We start from the raw sequence: 23125 nt of genomic DNA, 5'->3' as shown, positions 1-23125 counted from the left end.
AAGAAAAACCAGGTACTCCAGCGAGGCGACACCCCACCTTCTGCCTGCGAACAGACAGGAGCCGGGTAAGCGACGACTCCTGCAAGCAGAGCTTCGTCTGCTGCTGCTTTTGGGAAAGCGCTCGCCTTCTGTTGCTCTCCCGCCATGCCGTACACTTCAGGCGGGAAGAGAACAGCTCTCCTCCAATCAGATAGCCCGAAACGGCGGGTCTTTGAAGATTGCGCTGTATCATTGGCTGAGAGTGGTTCCCGCGCGAGTGAGAAGGAAGGCGGCAGGCGACAACGGCGCCTCTCGTGGACGCTTCTCGCTGGGGCATCGTTGCGGGAACAGACTGCCCGTTGGCCTCGCCTGTCGGGTGTGTTCGTTTGCGGCTGTGTATGCGCGAGTTTCAAGTCTGTCTTGCAGCTCTGCTTGGACTTGCATCGGCGGCGCATCGCTGTTTCCACTTGCCAGCGCAAGGAACTCTCCGTCGTTTCGAAGCACCGGAGGGAGAGTGATCGACAACCGTCTTAGTCGAGCATAAAAGTGTGTGACAGTGAATGTGCGACCGGTCACGCGCTGTCTTTCGCGACAGGGAGTGCGTGTTGTTGCCTAGGCCCGTCAATTCGCCAGTGGGCGCGGAACGTGCACAACAGGTAGCCACCATCTATCTACAGGCGCCTGCTCCGCTCCCAGAAGCCGGGCGCGCTTCTTCGTTCAATATGAATGCGAACATCTGAGAGCTCGGCAGACCTTGCGGGACGCAGAAATGACCAGGATTTGAACGGCGGGCGAAGTCGCCTGTGTCTGTGAATTCGGTGAATCAAGGATAAACAACGGCTGCGTGATCCGTAGATGTCCCTTGCATACAAGGTGAGAAAAGCTCCATTGTGTGATGTTCCCGTCCCGTTATTTTCTCGCGAGAATACCACTGCCGTTATGGGTCTCAATGTTCTGCTAGCTTACAGGAAGCTAACCAACATTACTCAACCCGCCGTGGTTGCTCAGTGGCTATGGTGTTGGGCTGCTGAGCACGAGGTCGCGGGATCGAATCCCGGCCACGGCGGCCGCATTTCGATGGGGGCGAAATGCGAAAACACCCGTGTGCTTAGATTTAGGTGCACGTTAAAGAGCCCCAGGTGGTCAAAATTTCCGGAGTCCTCCACTACGGCGTGCCTCATAATCAGAAAGTGGTTTTGGCACGTAAAACCCCAAATATTATTATTATTATTAACATTACTCAAATTAACAAAAATAGAACTCCCCCCCCAACTTTCTCGTGCAGTATCGAAAACCTGCTGCTATAGTTGGAAACGCCTGCACGGCTCCAATGCGGGCGTTGCATCCACGGTTTGCTCGCGAGTGAGTTGGCGCGATAATCGCCTGCCGTTACAAGCATCCGAGCTGCACTCGTCGAATTTCTGACGGCGGCGCCAAACCGGAGTTTCTTTCCTGTTTGCGTCAGGGCTACAGCTGAAATGGTAAAGCAAGTAAAATGGCGTGAATAAATAAATTTCAGCATCGACTCTCAATCTTCGCCTAAAGGCCTATAGTGCGTGTGTACGCACATATAGTCTCAAAAACACGTTACACATCGCGCATGCACTGAGAATCGCTTAGGATGACATTAAAACAAGCACTCGCCACGAGTGTAGTACAGAGTTAAAAAGCTGACCTTCTGAGGCCCGCATGGGTTAGTGAACACAGCGAGCTATACCAACAACGCGGCGACACATTGCTATGTCCATGGCGGCTCAAGATCTTCGTGTCTGCGTGGCAGTATATTGGTGCACAGCAGATGCCATTTTCTCACCCATATATGCGCACCAAACAGGACAAGCGCTACCGACAAGTTTCTTTCCGACATATACGTATACCACATGCATGTTCGCATGTGCAGAAACGACGTTGGTTGCAATACCACCGAACGACAACAGATCTTAATCAAAAGATTACAGTTTCAGGTTCAGACAGCTCGTCTCTCTTGAGTGCAGTTTGGCAGCCGCTACTGTCTGTGCATTTATTTATTCTATGCCTTCAGTCGCTCACGCGATACGATGTTTGTTCAAAATTTATGTCGCTGGAAACCACCGTTGAGCCAGCAAATATAAGGGCCCTCCTGTTCGACCTACGTAGAACATCTTGCAGGATATTTAATGTAGACCATGCCGACGGCTCATTAGACGTAAACACTACCCTATTTTTCACAGCCACCTAGATTCTAGCCTGCAAGCAGCTGATATCCCGAGTCTTTACGCGCGCAGTCATCGACTGCTGCCGCTTTCTTTTATTTCGTGCAGTGGCGCCGTGCATGACAGCAACAATAACAGAGCAACGATAGCCAGCAAAAAAAAGCATCGAAATATGATTTTTTTTTTAAGGCTTGCCGGGCAGTTTGTTAGTTCCTTCAACGCGAATTCGAGGCACACGCTTGCAGTCGCTCTTATACAGTTTGACTGCGCTCGGTGAAATGGCAAGGAGGGACCACCCACGGTAAGCCGTTAAATTAATCTATGTGTAAAACCAGTGGGTAAAGGATATACCCTCGCCCTGTGTCCGCTAAAAACTTCAAAACTGCCAGTGACCACGCTCTGGTGCATCGTCGTATAGCGTGTTTACGTAAGCACCCGAGGAATCAGTGAAAGCGGCCACAACTGTGTCCTTGTCCAAACTGTAAGTGATCGCTTGGCCATGAGAGCGACAAAAACGTTACAGTGTATGGGTGCTACACACGAGCTTATGCCAGTACCTCTGCTTTGCAAACACACTTTGTCGTCAAACGTGGCGAAAGTTACCTTTTTGACAACAGCTCGAACGCCCGTTGACATTTTGGCAGAATTCATATCCACCGCGCCACGTCTGTCCCTGAACGACTCAACTCTCGCTGAACAGCATCACCTCTTCTGGAAAATCATAACCAGTGACAACTCATTCCTGTAGGCATTCTACCACGTCGAAGCTATTCCAAGTGACAAAAGAGGCATTAATTTCTGAGCTCTACTGTTTTTTTAACAACTCACTCATTTGTTCTCGTCGTGTTCCTTTTTCACCGACTGTGGTTCTAAACGGCATACCTGGCTTGTCTGTTTTAACCTAAAGAAATAGCGCACTGCGCTTACTGCTTACCAATACGTTTGTCCAAAGTAAGCGCCTGCATATTGCACCGGTTTTCACTCGAAGCGGATCGACGCGGTTAACGAGCTTTCTCGTTACCGCGTGCGCCAGTGACGTGGTGTTAACTGGTCGGGCATCCAGGGAGGGCCAGACCTGTGCACACCTCGCCCGAATCAGCACGCGAGTGAGATTGGTTGATGCCTGTTGTCGTGCCGTTGTATTGCCATGCCAAGTGATGTCACTTGTGCACGTAATACAAATACGCGAATGTCGGGTATTTACGCGACATTGGCGGCGTCGATTTGGCACGCAGCTCGTGGCCGCGAGAGATTAACGTCTTTCAGAAAACCTCGCAGCCTTTGTGTGCAACCGCGAACCTGGTCTCATCTCCGTGACGTGAACCATGCTCGTTACAGGTTGCGACGGTGCGAATCTCCGCGTTTATTTTCACGTGCCACTTGTTGCTAATCGTGTCGGCCAGTTAGAACATTTATCTCGCTCAGTGACGGCTTTGTTTTCTTTAAAGCGTACAGTGCAAGACCTCGCTAGCGCAGTGTGTGTGGCAACTTCGTACACGTTGTTGGGTCATATTCCGTGCAGGTCAAGAACGCAAACAATGTAATTTTGTTGGAAATGAATGAATCTATGCACGCGGAAACTTATTCTCCACTAAGCGGTCAATCTGTCAACGCACTGTCCATGCGCGTTGACAGAAAGGACGCGCTTTGCCTGCTCTATACCCTGTGTGCGTGCTCGCGATATAGTTAACGTTGCGCCTTTAACATTTTTTAAACCGTCCACCATCCGCGCGGGAAAATAAAGAAGAAAGCTATCTTTCCACCTGCGCGGAATGCGTAGTGCTGCCTGCAGTTTGGCTAGCGTGGGCTCGAATCGGACGCCCGTTGTCGCACATCGGTGTTTGTCCAAGCACGCTCTAACCGTGCGAGGCCGCTCGAGAGCGTTACGAACACGTTCCTCTGGTGTGTTGCTGTTACCAGCGTCCGCGCTTTGCCACGAGGGCCGAACGCAACGGCGTCGTGTGGTTTTCACACAGCGCCTCCTCTCCTCGTCCGCGGAGCTCATTGTGCGCGATAAACAGTGCGTTTATCGTGACCGAGCCTGTTGCGAGTCGACCGCCCCGTCGCTCGCAGTGGGGGGCGGTCGTCTCGAAATCGGCGATGAAGCACCTCGTGGAGGGCGACACCACACGCGCCGATGCGAACGTTGCAGCGATTCTTCGGTGGCCTCCGTTTCACGCCGCCGAGCACGCTCGAAGCAGTTGTCGGAAACAGACGACCACGGTCTTCGCACGCACCAGTCGTCCAACGAGGCCGACGGGGCTGCAGCGCTGAGGTCAAGTGTGTTCGCCGGCGCTCAGTGCTAGCACGTCTCCCGGGAGGTTATCGCGAAACGAAAACTGGCATAGGTCGGCAAGTTATAGAGAGCCTTGCCCCGATTTCAAGGTGACATTCAGCCTAGCCCACTCGGACTCCGCCGAACTTACTCAGCCCCACGCTCACGAAGATAGTGCTCGGGAAGGCTTAGTACCCAAACTCACTTGGGCTCGCAGAATATTCGCGAAATCACCGAGTCATTCTGACTCGCCGAAATAATGGGCTCGGACTTGAAGCGTGCCTGAAGGCGCTCGAGGTTAAAGGTGGTATCGCGCACGCACTGCATAAATGACCCAAGCTTCGATAACCTTTCTCAACGATCTTGCAGTGCCCCCACCGTTTGCAGTACAGGCTTGCACTTATGAAATTTCGTTTACTGGACGCGAGCATCTTATTCAGATGGCTCGCATGCTCTGGCGGATTCCCCACGCGGTGCGTCGGATCACGTTCGCCAGGCGGGCGTGCGTGCACGGTGGGCTCGTCATGAACCGTTCGCACCCGGCTGAAACAAGTTCGCCGAGACTCGTTCAGACGCCGCAGCGGGCTCTGTGCGCAGCCTCGTCGAAAAGCGAGCGAGTAGTGCGCGGAGTCCGCGAATTGAACCTCCGGCATGATGTCGCCCATGCTCGTTGCAGCTTTTTTTGCGCCAAATTTCGCGTAAACACGGCCCGAGTCGGCCCGCATCTACGAAATGGGCACGTCAGGTGGCCGAGGCGAAATCCACCTCGCCGAATGGCCGCCATGGACCTCGCGGGGCCAAGCGGGGCGTTGCCGCCGCCGGGCCGTGCACGGTAGGAGGCGTTGTGCAAACCGGTTCTCCACCTTCTGGCGGGGGGGGGGGGGGGGGGACGCGTCCCTGCTGCTGCTGCTGCTGCTGCGACCAGTGCTCGACTTCCTCGCAAGACGCGCACGCAAGGCGAAACCAGAACCAATATTTTTCAAAGGCGGTACGTCGTAAAGGCACCTTTAGTTTATTAAAGTCCGAATAATTGGCGCAAATGTGCAACTTATATAAGCATTCGCTTCGAGACATAGATCGTACTGAAAAAAAAAAAAAAAATTGTGTGTTTGGGAACACCCGACGCATTTGTTCCCGTGAGCTTCTTGTGCGGATCTTCTTTACCGGGAACTTCCGTGCGCTCACTACAGCTGTGCGAACGGAGGGAAAAGAAAAGGAACGCAAAAGCTCTCACTAATTGCTTCCACGCCGGCGTTGCAATGCTTTCGCGTGCAGATGCAGCCCGAACACCGTCTGCGTTCTAGGCGCAAAACAATACGGACGCGTGAGTTTCGGGCGGCTTTGGGGGCCGTCGTCCGACTCTTTTGACGCGGCTGCCTGGCTCGTTTCGCTTACGCCGGATGCCGAAGCCCGTATTTTTGCGGAATTGCGAAGGGTGGTGCCCTCCTCCGGTCGCGCGCTGGCACTTGTGAAGGCGTCGAGCGTTCCACGAGCTGACGCTTTTCTTTTCACTGCTCGGGTATTGTAATCCTGCTCGTCTGATTCTCGACATGCGAGTCCAGCGCTTGTGGCGTTCCTTCTCGTCTTGATCCAACACTGTTAAAGTGCTTGCTCCCTTTGGAGCTTGTCCAACAACAATAATACGTCATTTGTCTCGCTTGCGTTTCCTTTCTCGATAATTTTGCGCTCGTCACTTTCCTGTCGAAAATGCTATTTCACGCTGATATATCGCAGAAAGTTGAACGATGCCTTTATAACAAGAACCAGTGTAGGCTGATTGTTTCAAGGAACCTAACAACGCATAGAAGCTTTTCTGGAGCCCGATATTTCTCTCTCATTCTCTTTCGCAAACGCGAATTGCACAAATGAACACGCATGGTTAAAAAAAAAAGAATACGGCAGAGTGAGCGCTTTCACGCGATTCCCGCAGGACCCACACATTAGAGCCGAGCGCATCGGAGATGAGGCAAGAAGCACGGTGGCACGCCGCCGAGCTGTCTCCACCGAGGCGTCCGAAATTGCCCGGCAGTCGGACCGGATGCGAGCGAGGAATGGTCCCGCCACCTGTTGCGGCGTCGCCTGCTTGTTGCCCCTGCGATCGCGCGCTGCTTGTAGCGCCCCGGGCACGCAGCGAGCGGCAGAGCGCATGCGCGGTGGTGGCGGTGCGGCGAGCCCCGCCAAGAGGCGCAGTTGCGCTACCTCACCGTCACCGCCTCTTGAGTGTTGCTGCACGATGGGAGAAGGCAGTGCCACTTTCGTCATTGGGTGGGTCCGCTTCCGCGTTAACTTGTGCAGCGTGAATACGGTGCCGTTGCACAGGCTAGGGGTGTAACTGTAGTACGCCGAATGTACGTGTGTGTGAACGTTAGTTGTACGGGTTGCATAAACGCGCAAAAGGGGAGCGACATTGGGCCAACTGGTATTGAAGCTCCAAGTGATTTGACATATTATTATTATTATTATTATTATTATTATTATTATTATTATCATTACTATTATTGCTACTATTGCTATTATTATTGCTATTATTATATCGTGTGAAAGCATATGTACACATTTGAAAGCGAAGAAAGGTGCAGGCTGCCGCCGAAAGGAGTGCTGCCTGCTGTTCAGCTAACGGGTGGGGGGACAGAAGAGGAAAGGAAGAACGAGGTGGCAATTTATGTCAAAGAGTATAGCAAAACAATGAACAGGTATAAGGTATAGCCGGTCACTGCAGGTGGCGCTACCATAGATGAATGTTAAAGAGTACAAGACATCGTGTCCGAGGTCTTGTGACCGTTAATAATAAAACGAAGACAAAGCTACAACGGTGCAGCCCATCAGAACCGAGGACAAGACAACAACCGCCGAGGCATTGATCGAGGCCCGCGACGGGTTCGTTCAATGGCGACGCGCCGTCGATTCGCCTTTGCGCTGGCTGCCGTGGACTGTGTGTGTATCCGGCCCGAAAAGGCTTTCTTTGCTGCAGGTTTACTTTTTGGCTTCGTTGTACCGCATAGCCACATCGCCGTTCACGCCCTCCTTCGAACAGTGTCTGCGCACGATGCAAACCGCGGGGCTCTCAACTGCGCGTCGGCCAAGCCTGCAGTAGCCGGGGTCACCTGACGTCGGGGCTTCCAAGTTGCCCCGAAAGGCGCGCGCGTAGCTGTGCGCCACCGTGTCGCACTGTCCGAGGAGGACGGAGAACAACATCGGGGCGTTCTTTGCTGCTGCTCTCTCCTGGGTACCCGCCGTGGTTGCCCAGTGGCTATCGTGCGGGGCTGCTGAGCACGAGGTCGCGGGATCGAATCCCGGCCACAGCGGCCGCATTTCGATGGGGGCGAAATGCGAAAACACCCGTGTACTTAGATTTAGGTGCACGTTAAAGAACCCCGGATGGTCGAAATTTCCGGAGTCCTCCACTACGACGTGCCTCATAATCAGAAAGTGGTTTTGGCTAGTAAAACCCCATAATTTAGTTTTGCTCTCTCCTGGGCAAGTCCTTGGGGCGTCGTTTAGCTCTTCGCAGTTGTGGCAATGGTCTTCTACGCGTTGAAATGTTAGCCAATTGTTGCCGCCACTGGTCTTCATTCAACGCTTGATTTACAACATAGCGTATGTCGGAATTTTTACGGCATTTCCGTCATAACTTTATTTTAGTCATCTTAGGTAATGACTCTGTTGTATTCTTTCTTTCTGCAATATCGGAAGTTATCTTCATACATATGTGCACGGGTATGGATATTTCGTATAATTACGTTTCGACCGCGCCCCGGTCGAAGCGTAAGTACGCGAAACGTGTCATATTTTCTACGAATACAAATTTGTCCGTTCGTGCGTATAAAGACACTTCTCTTCGGGGCGCTTTCTTCGCCGGAACAAAAATACACTCGTGATGCGTACCTTGCTGGGAATGGCTACTTTTGTCGTCTCTCGTAATTCTTTACAATTGCCTAATTGAAATCTTGGCGATTAGAATAGAAAATAAAAGAAAGCTAGCGATTTAGTTTTAATCAACTAATTGGATGCTTGGAGCCAAAAATCACTGGCTGTTTCTCAACTGAACTCCGAATCGCGCAGAATGACTTGTGTGTTTATGCTGTATGGCGCCGGTCACTGACTTCGCCAACGTTATGTCGGCAGGGGCTCTCACGCAGGCAAACGTGCTGGCGAATGTTTCTTTAGTTTTTCGAGGCGGAAGAACTGGGGGAGGGCATTCTTAGGGATCTAGTTATTTATTTATTATTATGCGAAAATCTTGTCGATTGGATCAGGGGACAGGTTGTGCTGCAATCCTGCATATATCGTAATCATCACCACCACTTGTTATACCCTTAAAGGCCCCTTGTGGAGCCTTTAAGCGAGGGAATGTTGGAAAATGTTGACATGCATCAGTCATGTGAGTTACACAAATTATATATTCGTTGAAAAGCTCTCACAGCAAATCAATAGATACGTAAGTTCAGTGCATACGTAAATCTGTATTGCTGTATTGCTCAATAGTTATATTAATTTCTTATATGGTGGTTATGCTATACATTAGTTGAATACAGGTGACGGAGCTGATCCATATTATTGAACAAAGGTACGAACATACTTATTGTCCTAAGCTGTGGTCATGGTGGCGATATAGGTACGCACACACATTCGCGTGTATCCCCTCTGTTATTAAATGTGTCCGTCGCGTACGACAATGAATGGCTCATAGCCCCTTAAGTTCATACCGCCCCCGTAAGCGCGGCATTACGACGGCAGAAGTGAAATTCTGGGCTGGATCCGTGAGCGCCGACGGAGCCAGCGTTGGACGACGACGAGCAGTGGCGCGGCGGCGCGGGTGGCGCCGAGAATTTAACAGTCCTTTATGAAAAAGTTCTGTAAAACAATTTTTCAAAAACGTATGTTCTCACCCCCTTGACTGGGACCTCTTTGGGTCCCACGTGGGACAAGGGTAGTTCAAGGGCGCGTTACAGGTCTCCGAGCCCACAGGGATATGTGTTGTTGAGCTTGGACCCTTTCTACACCATCACCAGGATCGACCCACACGATGTTTTGTTTTTGTCAACATCTCGGGGACACATAATTTTTCAGATCCTAGCCACAGACAGCTTCGCTGTGAAAGGCCCCGACGTCGGCCGCCTTTTGCCCGCGGCCATAACATCGGCGTCAGCCAACGCGCCGAAGGCACGGAAACGAACGTGCAGATGTGAACGTGCATTGGCCGCGACGCCGCACTGGTATCGAAGCGCCGCTTGTGGAAAAGCGCGCTTGAAAGTTTGAGAGGGTGTTTGCCGCTTTTGTTGCCGATTAGGCTTTACTAATATGCTTTACGTGGGGTTAACTATTGAGGATATGGTGTTGCGAATGTTTCGCACACGTTCAATGATTACTTAGGGAGCTACATATTGTGACGTACACGCTGACGAAGATGATGTTTTCATCTTGGTAGGAAGCAGATGACGACGCTCTGAACATCACACCGGTCATGCGCGCAAGCCCGATCCATCGGCGACCCTATATACCGCGTCTCGCCTACTGAGCGACACATCATCCAACATGAATTTCACAAGATTCATTCTCGAGACATCATCGAACCTTCTTGCAGCCGATGGGCATTCTTTGTTGTACTAGTTAAAGAGAAGGACAACAGTCGGCGATTTTGCGTCGATTATCGACGCCTCAACAAGGTACCAAAGAAAGACGTCTGTCCGCTACCACGCATTGACGATGCCCTGGATTGCATGCCTGCATGGAGCACAATATTTTTCGGCCATCGACCTTCGCTGTGGCTACTGGCAATTTGCCGTCGATGACACGGACCGCGAAAAGACGGCTTTTATTACTCCCAAAATATGTTTTCTGCCGCAATTGAACACACACAAAAGGAAGACACATCAAGACAGGGAACGAGCCAGGGAACACGAACTAAATCCAACGAAAGATGGCGTGGCACTTTTGCCTGCGCACTGCAAGGCCTGCATGTGCAAACTACGGTTTTCTGAGATTAGGATTCTTGGCAGAAGTAGATTACAAACAGCACAGGAGTTGATGGAAGCTTGCTATATAAAAAAGAAAGGTACAAATTGCATTAGCTATACATCTATCGTGCTCTATAAATCGGAAACTAGATTGTTTGACCGCTGGGTAACGTAGATCTTTGAACAGCCCGCGCATACGTGTATGTATATATGTATTCCTGGGTCACAGCCCAAAATAAATCAGTTGGAAGTGCCGCCCGTGGTGTCTTTATGTGTCTTCCTTTTGTGTGTTCTATAGCGGCAAAAACATGTCTTTTAGCAAGCACCAACTAGGCCAGGAAGCAGTTCTGTTGCAGCATATTTATTACTCCCGATGGCCTGTATCAGTTCAAGGTGCTGCCTTTCGGTTTATCTAATGCCCCGGCTACATTTGAACGAATGATGGACGCCCTCCTGCACGGTTTCAAGTGGTCCATCTGCCTATGTTACCTGGACGACGTGATCGTTTTTTCTCCGACTTTTGCGACACACCTCGAACACCTATGGACGATCCTATCTGTTTTCCGTCAGGCGGGGCTACAACTTAATTCGTCCAAGTGCCACTTCGGTCGTCGTGAAATTTCTGTGCTTGGGCATCTCGTTGATTCTTCTGGTGTACGCCCTGATCACCATAAAATACGGGCAGTAAAAGACTTTCCCGTGCCAACATGTGCAAAGGATGTTCGGAGCTTCTTGGACCTTTGCTCCTACTTCCGTCGGTTTGTCCGAAATTTTGCGAACGTTGCGCGCCCTCTCACTCAGCTCCTCAAGAAAAACGCTGCATTCATTTGGGGCCCTGAGCAAACTGGTGCTTTCACCGAGCTGATTGGGCTGCTTACGTCCCCGTCCATTCTCGCTCACTTTGATGCGTCAGCTCCAACATAAGTCCGTACCGATGCCAGTGGCCACGGTATTGGAGCTATCTTGGCACAGAAACAACAAGGGCGAGAACGTGTTATTGCCTACGCCAGCCGCCTTCTTTCCTCCGTTGAGCGCAATTATCACCGAACGCGAGTGTCTGGCTCTCGTTTTGGCAGTGGGTAAATTCCGCCCCTATTTGTACGGTAGCCAATTCACAGTCGTCACTGATCACCACGCTCTGTGTTGGCTTTCGTCCCTCAAAGATCCTTCAGGGTGCCTTGGCCGCTGGGCTCTGCGCCTTCAAGAATACAACTATTCAGTTGTATACAAGACCGGCCGGTTACATCAAGAAGCGGACTACTTGTTGCTCCATCCTGTCGACCATCCTGACGTTTCTGCAGCCGGCATACCTGTCACTGTTCTCTCTCTGGCTGCTTTTCGCGATATTAGAGCCGAACAACGTCGGGACGCCTGCTTACAAGACCCGATTCAACGGCTCACTTCAACGACGCCCGATCCGTCCCTTCGCATGTTTGAACTCGAAGATGGTATTTTGTACTGCTCTAACATGCGCCCGGACGGCCTTGACCGACTCTTCGTTGTGCCTGAGCATCTGTGTCAGACTGTTCTCGCCCAGCTTCATGGTGTACCTAAAGCCCCTCCATACACGTTTCCGCCGACCAGGTTGCGCAAATGCAGGGGCTTTAGGTGTACCGACCGCCGGTCACCTTGGCGTGTCACGGACGTATGACCGCGTTCGTTCGCGCTTCTTTTGGCCTGGTTTATGCCGTGATGTCTGCCGTTATGTCGCTGCATGTGACCTTTGTCAACGACGCAAGAAGCCGACCACACTCACTGCTGGTCGCCTTCAACCACTTGACGTACCATCAGAACCATCCTTCCGTGTAGGTGTTGATCTTTTAGACCCTTTTCCGACGTCGTCTTCAGGAAACAAGGGGATTGCTGTAGCAACAGACTACGCCACCCGATATGCAATCACACGGGCTCTTCCGACATGCTGTGCAGCCGATGTCGCCCACTTCCTCCTAGAAAACGTCATCCTTCACTACGGCGCCCCTCGACAGCTCCTCACCGACCGAGGCCACTACTTTCTTTCTAAAGTTGTCAACGACATTCTGCACTCGTGCGCGACTAAACACAAACTTGCTACTGCTTACCATCCACAAACGAATGGTCTAACCGAGCGCCTTAACCGCACCCTTACTGACATGCTGTCCACGTATGTCTCCGCTGACCATCGCGACTGGGACGTTGAGCTACCGTTCGTTACTTTCGCCTATAATTCGTCTCGCCATGACACCGCAGGCTTCTCTCCATTCTTCCCATTGTTTGGCCGCGACCCTACGCTACCTTTCGACACCGTTCTGCCTGCTAGTCTGAATTCCACATCCGAGTACGCCCGTGAAGCGATACTCAAAGCACAAGAAGCACGCCATATTGCCCGACGTCGACTTGTGGAGTCGCAGGAGAATCGGCGGCGTTTATATGACGTCCGCCATTTGGACGTCCATTACACACCGGGCACCCTGGTTCTCCTTTGGTCACCGTTGCGACGCGTTGGCCTCTCGGAGAAGTTACTTTCACGCTACTCTGGCCCTTACCGTGTCTTGCGACAAGGAACTGACGTCACGTACAAAATGGCCCCTCTTGAGCCAACCGTGGGTCAGCATCGCCCTGACGCAGTCGACGTCGCACGTCTTAAGTTGTATCACTTGCCCGCCTCCTAACCAGCACCGAGCCGGTGCTTCAGCCGCCGGGGGTCATGTGACACGCTGACGAAGAAGATGTTTTCATCCTGGGGGGAAGAAGACGACGCTATGGACTTCGCGCGCCGTCTAACATCTTGTCAGCTGCTACAATTATTGTAAATATCCTGTAAATTTACGCCTGACTGTTTTTAACCCCGTAACAATATGAACGCGAGGTAATTAGCCTTTATTGAACACCAACAATCGGCCGGTACAGAGAGCGTCCTGTAGGCCGGAAAAATATTCTACAAGAAACCACCTTGTCCTGTTTCGTCACAACGACGGGAAACAGTCGTGAATGAATAAAAACATTTCGCCTCAAGTGTTCGTGGAGCGCGACGGCGCGCGTGAAGAGAGCGCGCTATCCGAGCTTCTGACGCATCTCGCAGTCGAGTGCCGACCGTTTGCTCTCGCCGCGGCGGAGCTCCAGCGCACGCGTTCGATAAGGCTCTCGCGCGATGCGAGATACTGCCACTCGCAAGTGCTGGCGCGCTAGCCGATGCTGTGCCATTGTCAGCCAAACGGGCGTGTATTGGGGGCGATATCAACGACCTCCCTCGCGTGGCTGCGGCGCCCAAGGAACAATTGGTAGCGTTGCCCGACGCAAACGAGGCGTGGCAGCTTTCGCGTTGATGGCGAGTTGCAGGAGCCGTGGCGTCTTCGGCGGCGAGCAGACGACGCGCACTTCCGGTCTCGTGCCTTCTGGGACGCATCTGCTCCGGTCGACTCACTGCGTGTTGTGAAATGGTCGGGCTAGGTTTCGCTTGCGTCGATGCAATGCTTCCCAAAATCCACCCGGCACTTCGCGGGCGCGACGCAATAACGTTCAAGAGGTAACGGCGTTTATAGTTGCGCAAGCCTGCTTCGCTCGCGGGTCCTTATTTTCACTCATTCCGACTCGTATTTGCAAACTGCAAGCGCCCCGGAGCAGCCGCCTGGTTCAAGTGCGAGCAGACAAGGCATGACGAAGGTCGTGCGATGTCGTCATTCGCAGGGTCTTCAAGAGCCGCGCCGAAGGTCGGAAACCTTCCAGCCAGAGGCTATAGTAGAGAACAACCGCCCTCAACAGAGACTTCCACTGTCATGAAATATACACGTTTGATCTTTTCATTCCCAATTCCATGTTCAAGGGCCGTGGTGAGTTTTCACCGGTTTCGTATTTTCTTCGTTTGATAGCCAGTTGTGCTGGCCTAATTTTGTTGCGCGCGGTTGCACATTTGGGAACCATAATTTTCAACTCTCTGGAAATGAACCTCCAACCTGTGGTAGATGCGGGGAGAGGCTGACCGTGCTCTACGTCCTACTGGAGTGTTGGGAAGCCGAAGCTGGTAGAATGAAACATTTTCCTCTGGCATACCGCTGTTGTACCCCACTTCACTCGGCTATGTTTCTTGGTAAGGAACCGCTTTTTCACGCCAAAGCAATCCTCGGTTTATTCAATGATGTTGTCCTACATGTTATTAATCCCACACATTCGTAACGCTTCGTCTCTTCAGAGGATGCGGCTCCGATAGCAGTATTGTATGGCACATGCTTCCAGGCCCTTGTGTCTCAAGGGCTCTGGTGAGGCCATAGTGCTGAGGCCAATCTTTCCATCTGATATGTTTTGTATATCATAACATTCCTCGCAATGTACATTAAGGGTCATAGTACACGTCATTAGTCATCGCCATAATCTTACTACGCGTAGATTTTACGAACTTTACAACGACTATGTTTTAGGCCCCTTTACAGCCACGTCATTTCAACTTCATAGAATCCATCACTATACTGCGAAGTCACTAAAACTGGCGTGGCGCTCTTTGGCCCCACCTGGCGCCAATAAAAACCACACATTCATTCATTCATTTCTCTCACTTGGAGAAATAGACCTTTCCTTGATGTATGCCCGAGCAACTTCCGCCTCAGAAGCGAGAACTAATAGAGCTGCAATCTTTTGCCCGCAGCGTAAGCACGCGCTGCGCGCACGACATCTGCTGCACAATGGACACGTCGGAACTGGGCGTTCGTGAGGTGGACATTGACGGCTAGCTGACGCGGAAACGAGTGCGTGTTCCTGCGAATGGTTGCACGCATTCACTGCAGTGTCGCGCGCTGTCTTGTTGCGGCGGTGACGAAACTGTACCTTGACATAGTTGTTGGTTAAATGTGAATGCGTTGCTCACAACTAGTCTCTTTCTACTGCATCAACGTATAACGATAAGGACGGACGAAGCTTCCATCCTATGTTTATTGCGATAGCGACGGACCCTTCGAAAAAATTTTTTTCCGTCGTCACTGCCGTTGGCGTCGTCGTGGGGTTCTCTATATAGCGTGCACCGTTGACAGCAGCCTCCTTGACCCGCGACAGCTTTCACAACCCCCAGCGTCGCTCGAGCTGCAGACAGTTGTGCAGCCACGACGCCGCGGCGCCAGTGAGCGAATCCTTGCGACGCTCACTGGCGCAATGGCGGTTTTAACATCCCATCGTTCGAACTTCGTCGAAACTCGCGGTGAAGTGCTGCCGCCTCGCGCACCCGCCCGCGGGCTTCTGACCGACTCGTGACGACGCTGTGCACTTGGAAAGCGCGATTTTCGTGCTTGGTGATTTGCGCAGTAGCCGGGTGTCGCCCTCTTCTGCTCATTCGAAGTGCGGACACAGCGCGCGGCCTTCTCGTTTCGCGAGAGTCCGTCTTGTCCCGAAAGTCCCCGAGTAAAGGTGCCGCTTCCTTCCTGTCCGGACGTGGGAAAGTTTGTTGTCTCCACCGTAGTTTGCCCGATCGCATCTCGCGCGCGTGGACGGACCACGCCCAAGGGCGAACCGCGGCGCGGATTTAATTTGCATTCCATTAGACGTGCTCTGCGGGAAGGCGCTCTGCGGTATGTAGGCCGGCCTCTCTCTCGCACCGCAATGTGTTCCTCCTCTTCGAGACGCCGTCCAGCGGGAGCTGACCAAGGCGCGCCGATGCGCTACTTTAGAAGCAGTCGCGCGACAATTGGCAACGGACGTGGTGATCCGAAAACGGAAGCGGCAGGCCGTGGGTGCGTGAAAATCTTTCACGAGACCGAGAGATGCTAGGGGGGGGGGGGGGGGGTGACGAAGATAGTGAGCGCACGACAATCCAGCCGTTCTTTGTTGCGCGTGTGCACGTCACTCAGTACATGTGCAGCAAATGAAACAAGTACGAGTAAAAAAAAAAAAATACGTTTTAACTGACACGTGTATACAACGAACAGCGTGCGTGTAAATGATGAATGCATCGCCTCCTTTATTTTTTAGAGGAGGCGTGCGGTGAATGCTGCAGCTGCGCATCGCGACCCCGGGGGGGGGGGGGGGGTAAGGAGAGCCCCCAATCCCAATTGAACCCCCAATCCTGACAGCATCTGCTCCCGAGACCGCCTTGGACAATCCGTTCCGTCGTGTCATTGAGAAGTCGCCGAGGCACTGCCAACCTCTGCGGCGCTTCTACTCGCGGCCACGTCCCGAACGCCCGGTTCACGACCAGCGTACCCAGCTCCCGGGCCATCTTGCAACCCATGGCGCACTTCGGATAACCGCCCCGTCTGCAGCGCCTGCGGTATCGATGGGCATGTTGCGCGCCACTGTCGCCGGCGTGTATAGGGTATTTTCGTCACGTCGCGCCCCGCTTTGCATACACACCTCAACGACCAGAACGCCATGTTGGCGCTGACCGCTTCGGACTCTTATTCACGCCGTGCCACCTTCAGCTCACGTCGGTCGCCTTCACCTCGTCGCCGCTCCATTTGCTCCATGCTTTTTGGCGGCCCGATTCTCCGCCGAGGTAAAACAGCCGCAGTTCCTGAGGGAGGAACTGTGCCGTCGCCGAATTTTCAAGGCCTCATACTTTGCCCCCTAATGAAATCGCAGTGTTTATCGATGTAGTCGCGACCAAAGCTCTTGTCTACACAGGAGCTGCCGTTTGTGTGATAAGTGAACTGAAAAAAGTGACCATACCGGTTCCTGACCTGTCATTACGAACGGCGAGCTTGCAGCACGTTAAGCCTTTGGCTGCGTGCACGGCTCGTGTTTTTATTGAAGACGTGCCGTATGTCGTCGAATCGGTCGTCCTCTCGCATGCGTCGCATGATGTTATCTTAGGCTGGGCCTTTTTTTTTTTTTCGAACATCACGCTGTAGTCGACTGCGGTCGTGCACAACTGGCCCTGTATCTGTTCAGGTGGTCGCAGAGTACATGAATGATTCAGGGCCCTACGATGGAGCAACACGTGTCACCACTGCCAGACTTTACAGAGTCTGCGCGCCAAGACTGCCGCATTACGTCGGCGCTTGGACGGCACCGCCCCCAAGTTCCACGGCCACGACCTTTATAAGAAGCTCGTCGTACGCTGATCACTCCAGTGGGCAGGTCAGCGGGCCACCGGTCAACACCATGTCAAACCTGTTCCGGCTTTTTGCGCAGGTCAGTAATAATTCTTCCACTGTAAAAACTAGCAACCGTCGCCTGGTCCTGCTGGCGTGCCCCAAAAGTGCCTGTGCGGTGTACCTGTATGTACAGGATATTTGGTTTCATTGATGATGCTATGTAGTGATGTCGAGGTTAATCCCGGGCCGAACACTGAGGAGCTGCTACTGCAACTTCTAGGTGGTCAGAAGAGTATGCAGGAAAGACTGGACGCAATCGAGGCAAAGCTTAAGCAGGTGGAGGAATCAGCAGCAATAGTAAAGAAGGTAGGCATGAGAATCGCTGATATGGAAACAACAATTAAAACTCTGGAAAGAAAGTTAGTCGACATTAAAGACAGAAGTAGGAGAAACAACCTAATTGTGTTTGGCATTCCTGAGCGCCGCGACGAAACGTCTACGTCACTTATGGAAGATGTGGTTGATGGCTTGTTCAAAACTACACTAGGCGTACAGGTATCTTCCGTAGAAAGGATACACAGAATTTGCAAGAAGAAACAAGATAAACCAAGACCCGTCATTCTTAATCTTATTGATCACCGTGAAAAAGTGAACGTTCTTCAAAACTGTTTCAAGCTAAAAAAAGAAAAGAACATATCTGTTCGTGAAGACTTCTCGGCAGCCGCGAGGCAAGTAAGAAAATACTTGTGGGACAATACGGCTGATATTAGAAGGCAGGGAGGAAAGGTCAAGTTTATATACGACAAAGTTCGCATTGATAATGAAATGCTTCAATGGGACAGTACCCAAAGGAAAACAGTGCCCATCGTTGCTCGTTCAATCGCGTCTGAGAAGACATGACCCGACTCTCCTGTTAAAAGTACATTTTGTTGCCTCAGCGTGAAGGCACGTAGTATAATTAACAAAACAGCAGATCTGAAAAGTATTGTTATGGTCCATAGCCCACAGATCATAATTATTACTGAAACTTCGTTACATCGAGGTATCAGCGATGTCGAAATCACTCCAGCAGGGTATGGAATTTACCGTAACGACAGAGATTCCGCAGGTGGTGGCGTAGCCGTACTTATTAAGGAGTGCTTGAATGTGTCCAGACTACCTGACCCTGTTGGAATGGAAAGCGTTGTTGTAAAGGTTGTTCTTGAAGATTTTCATCTTCTAATTGCGGGATTCCATCGTCCTCCAAACTGCAGCCCTGCATTTCTTGAAAACCTGAATGAATTTCTATGCGAATATAGGAACCAATCTTGTAGCATTTGGTTTGCAGGTGATTTTAACGTTCCAGATGTCGATTGGGATAATGAGTTCCCAAATGCACCCTCTCCTATGCGGAGCCCTTTGTTGACATTGTTCTGCTACATAATTTAACGCAATTAGTGAAACTGCCTACTCGTGTTCGCGGTGGAAGTGCGTCAACTTTAGATTTATTCCTCGTAAATGACAAAGTTATTCGTATGAATCTGAGCGTGCACATTTTTGAAGGGATTTCAGACCACAAAATAGTGTCCTTTGTCATGGAATTGAAGAAAGTTTCAAAACTGAAACCGACAGAGACCTTTGTACTCCATTTTTCTCGCGCCAGTGATGTGGATGTACTCGATGCATTGGACAATTCATTCTCTTCCATTGTTTTCCAATATGAATGCAATGGCATATCCGTTGATACGTTATGGCTGCAATTCAAAGATTTAGTCATGCACTGCACAAAATGTTTCATTCCACACAAAAAAGTTGTAAAACGTACTTGCAAGCCATGGATGACTAAAGAAATAGCCAGTGCAGGCCGTAAAGTAAAAAAAAAAAAAACCAAGGAAACGGTTTCTACAACAACCTTCCCCTGAGGGCGCACACCAGTTATCTGAACTGCGACTGCTTCTAAAGAATGCTATAAAAAAAAGTGAAGACCATTATCCGAGTGTACGCTTAAAAGAGTTCCTTGTTTCGTCGCCGGCAAAATTTTGGCATCACTTGTCGCCAAAGAAGCAGTCAGTTTCAAACCTTATCATAAATGGCACTGCTGTAACAGATCGAAGGGACGTAGCGGATGTATTAAACCTTTACTTCTGTTCTGTGTTCACCAGGGATGATGACGTAATTTCACAATTCAATGCTTTTGACGGAATTCCGGCAATAAATAACCTACCTATTAGTGAAGAGGGTGTACTGACACTTCTGCTCAATCTAGATATCAGAAAGTCACCGGGAATTGACGGCAATCCTGCTTCTTTTCTCTTCCGTTACGCTGAATGGTGCGCAAAGTACTTATGCTTGATATCTCATAAATCATTGTCCTGGGCTGAACTTCCGAACGATTGGAAACATGCTAAAATCGCACCGATACCCAAAACCGACGACCGGTCTCTTGTCTCTTCCTACAGGCCTATTTCCTCATTATGTACATGTGCGAAGGTACTCGAGCACATTATCTTCGCACATATTTCCACTTTTGCTGAGGAAAACTGCATTATTGATAGCCGACAGCATGGTTCCCGTCGCAAACATTCCACGGTAACGCAGTTATTAGAGATTGTCCATGACCTCGCAGCAGCATTAGATAGGGGCAATCAAATAGACATGGTATTTCCGGATTTCGAAAAAGCTTATTATAGAGCGTGCCACCAAAAACTGCTTTTGAAACTTAAACCTATTCTGAAAAATGAATCATTGCTCGCATGGCTAGTGGCATACTTATCATTCAGGCATCAAACAGTATATATTGATGGAATCAGTTCGCACCCTGCACCTGTAGAGTTCGGTGTTCCTCAGGGCTCCTTCCTGGGACCATTACTTTTCGTGGTATTTATAAATGATATTGCTGCCAATATATCAGTTAAAATACGTCTGTTTGAAGATGATTGTATACATTACCATGAGATTTCGTGCCACGACGATCAGGAATTATTAAATATGTCTCTACGTAAAATTCAAGCCTGTAGCTCCACTTGGCAAATGTGCATTAATTATAAAAAAAAAACAGTAGCTATGACTGTGACACGCAAAGTGAATCCTTTGAAGTTCCGCTACACCATCGATAACAACACATTGTCTCAGGTTACAAAATACAAATACTTAGGAGTCATAATTACATCAGATCTGAAATGGAATGACCCCATAACGTACACTGTAAATAAGGCAATGAAACAATTGACTTGGATATTTAAGAACCCTTAGTAAATCCTCTACAGAAATTAGACTGCTCTAGTACAAAACTTTCATTAGATCAATTCTAGAATATGCAGCAATTGTTTAGGATCCACACGCAAAGTGCAATATTACCAAACTTCAAAATGTCCAACGAAAATACGTCAGGTTCATATATAATTGTTATAGTTGGAAAAAATCCCCATCAGCCCTTTTGCAAACAGCCAATTTAGAGACCCTACAGGTAAGACGGCACCAGGAAAAACAAAAATGTTCTACTTAATTTACCATAACCAACTTGGAATAAACAAAAATGCATATTTTCATTCAATTACCCAGCGACAAACCCGCTCTTTCCATTCAAAGAAGGTGAGCGAGTTCTTGTGCCGAACAAATGCGTTCAAAGCCTCATTTTTCCCGAGCACAATTCGCACATTGAATAACCTACCTGCCAATGTGGTTGAGTGTTCGACGGTGTCTTCTTTCTTAAGTGCATTCCGCAATAGCTAACGATACTTCACATTGTCGTGGCATATTGCTTGTAATCCGCTTTGTATAGCTTATGTGGGTTCTTCTAATGCCGTACTTGCTCGACCAAATGTACAGGCGCCGACAAAAGTGGTATACTCCACGCAGATTGCTACTGCAGCGGCGTCGCTCGGCATTTTGGCGAGCTGAAGCACGAAACATTAACACGAGTCAAGCGACATGCTTGCAGATAATAAAGGGCACCCATTGGCTGTCTCGATCCCAGATGCTGCCTGTAGAAAGCGTTGCGATGCAGTTTGCCGTTGCTCCGGCTCCCGTTGCGTGCAGTATACCACTTTTGTCGTCGCCTATACATTGTATTCCTATATACTGTATTGTTATGTACCCCACTCCTGCCTAAAACCTGACATCCAGGCGGGCAGTATATAATAAATAAACAATCGCAGACCCTACGTGCCCGTCACCTAAAGTGGTCGTCGCTGCCGACGTCGTCATTTCTCCGCTCTCTGCCGCCTTATTGTCCATCCGTTGCTGCTCTATCACCGATTCAAGTGCTTTTTCTACACCGTCTGAAGATTGTGCTCGTCGCCGGAAACTCGTACTTCCGTTTGCCGGCGTTGAACTTGCCTATGGTTGCGGCGCAGTTTACGCCTGCAATCCCTTTCCCTGCCCTTAATTCAACTTTATTACACGGCGAATTCCTCGGCCATCTGGACACTTTTCACTTCATTTTTCCATCGCAGGCATCTTCTGATGTGGCACTGCTGCCTCTTGATGAGGTCACTTCTGCCACCGCACACACCGAACTTGACCAAGACATCTTGTTGCGCAGCATAGATGACGCCCTCACTCGAGCCCATGGTGCAGCCAAGTCGTTCGACTATACTTGGACGTTTTCGTGCGTCTCTTGTCCTCGACCAACCTTCCTTGGGGCGCACGTCTGTGTTGACACTGGTGACGATGCTCCACTGCCCCAGCGTCCTTACCAGGTATCACCGACCGAACGCCACGTTATTAGTGACCACGTCGATGACATGCTGAAACGTGGTGTGATTGAAGAATCCCACAGTCCCTGGGCTTTTCATGTCGTGGTGGTGCGTAAGAAGGATGGTTTGATCAGGTTTTGCGTCGATTACCGCCGACTAAACAAGATTACACACAAGGATGTCTATCCGCTACCGCGTATTGACGACGCCTTTGATTGCCTTCAAGGAGCCGAATATTTCTCGTCGCTGGATCTGCGCTCCGGCTACTGGCAAGTGCCCATGGCTGAGTCCGACTGCCCAAAAATGGCTCTTGTCACCCCTGATGGTTTATATGAATTTAATGTGATGCCTTTCGGCCTTTGTAACGCGCCAGCAGCTTTCGAGAGGATGATACTCTATTCTCAGATAATTCAAATGGCAGACCTGTCTGTGCTACTAGACGATATAGCAGTATTTTCTGCAGATTTTTCCTCACATCACTCGCCTTGAATAAGTTCTCGAGTGTCTCACTGCCGCAGGGTTACAGCTAAACTTGAAAAAAAAGTGTCATTTTGGCGTCCGTAAACTTGCTGCCTTAGGCCACGTAGTCTCGAAAGAAGGCATTTTACCCGATCCTTTGAAGCTTCTTGCCGGATCCTACCGTCGCAATTACTCAACCGACGGCGGCAGGTGGCTCATTGTAGTTCCTGGTCATGTGTGTTCAGACATTTGCAGCGTTTTCCACGATGACCTCCAATGTGGTCACGCTGGTACATTCAGGACGTACTCCCGTCTTCGCCTACCGTACTACTGGCTCGGGATGTATCGCTACGTTCGCCTGTATGTTCGGTCATGCCCTACATGTCAGCGCCGCAAGACACCTCCTCACAGCACCGCCGGTCGTCTACAGCCATTGCCTTGCCCGATCGTTCGACCGCGTTGGAGTCGATCTTTTCGGTCCCCTTCCGAACACTCCTGATGGCAGCCGGTGGTCATTGTCGCCGTTGACCACCTCACACCGTATGCTGAAACATCGGCGCTGCCAACCGCCACCGCGAAAGGTGTTGCTTACTTC

At 50.6% G+C, this 23125-nt stretch overlaps 1 protein-coding gene across 4 annotated transcripts in view; it reads left to right on the top strand.

The window, feature by feature from the left end:
• Positions 1–297: 297 nt before the first annotated feature.
• Positions 298–23125, top strand: part of LOC135909202 (latrophilin Cirl-like) — a 471476-nt gene continuing 448648 nt past the window's right edge. The window contains exon 1 of one of the 4 annotated variants that reach the window (XM_065441053.2): positions 298–852. The gene's annotated coding sequence lies outside the window, so the exon portion shown is untranslated. Of the gene's footprint in view, positions 853–17393; positions 17493–23125 lie in introns of those variants that run through there. The other 3 variants (XM_065441055.2, XM_065441054.2, XM_065441057.2) reach the window with 3 other exon arrangements.

Source organism: Dermacentor albipictus, chromosome 9 (assembly GCF_038994185.2).
Source record: "Dermacentor albipictus isolate Rhodes 1998 colony chromosome 9, USDA_Dalb.pri_finalv2, whole genome shotgun sequence".
In the NCBI taxonomy this organism is placed as follows: Eukaryota; Metazoa; Arthropoda; class Arachnida; order Ixodida; family Ixodidae; genus Dermacentor; species Dermacentor albipictus.
The sequence above is the reverse complement of the archived record's forward strand: the minus strand, read 5'-3'. Positions and strand labels throughout refer to the sequence as shown.